At 49.5% G+C, this 303-nt stretch overlaps 1 protein-coding gene across 1 annotated transcript in view; it reads left to right on the top strand.

The window, feature by feature from the left end:
* Positions 1 to 303, top strand: part of LOC119591155 (class E basic helix-loop-helix protein 22-like) — a 4290-nt gene that overhangs the window by 2477 nt on the left and 1510 nt on the right. The window lies entirely within an intron of this gene.

Here is a 303-nt window from a genome sequence, read left to right as displayed (position 1 = left end):
CTGCAGCAAGTGTTGAAGACTGCAACAGGTGTTGAAGTACTGTGTGCTGAGGGAGGAGCGATGTCAGCTCGGCAGAGAAGACTGGCTTCGTGCTTGATGTCGGAAGTCCGCAGATGTATTATGAGATGAAGTCTTGGGGTGACAGAAGTCTCCGCTTGCAGGAATCGATAAATGATTTTCGGAGAAATTGTGTGGTGCGTTTTCTTCGGAGGGCTTCGTGTGGTGCGGTGATCTCAGAGCAGTGCCACCAATTTGTAATGTATGTGGGGAAGGACTTGCGTGTTCCTCAGTGATGTTATTGCA

Source organism: Penaeus monodon, chromosome 28 (assembly GCF_015228065.2).
Source record: "Penaeus monodon isolate SGIC_2016 chromosome 28, NSTDA_Pmon_1, whole genome shotgun sequence".
Taxonomy (NCBI): domain Eukaryota; kingdom Metazoa; phylum Arthropoda; class Malacostraca; order Decapoda; family Penaeidae; genus Penaeus; species Penaeus monodon.
The sequence above is the reverse complement of the archived record's forward strand: the minus strand, read 5'-3'. Positions and strand labels throughout refer to the sequence as shown.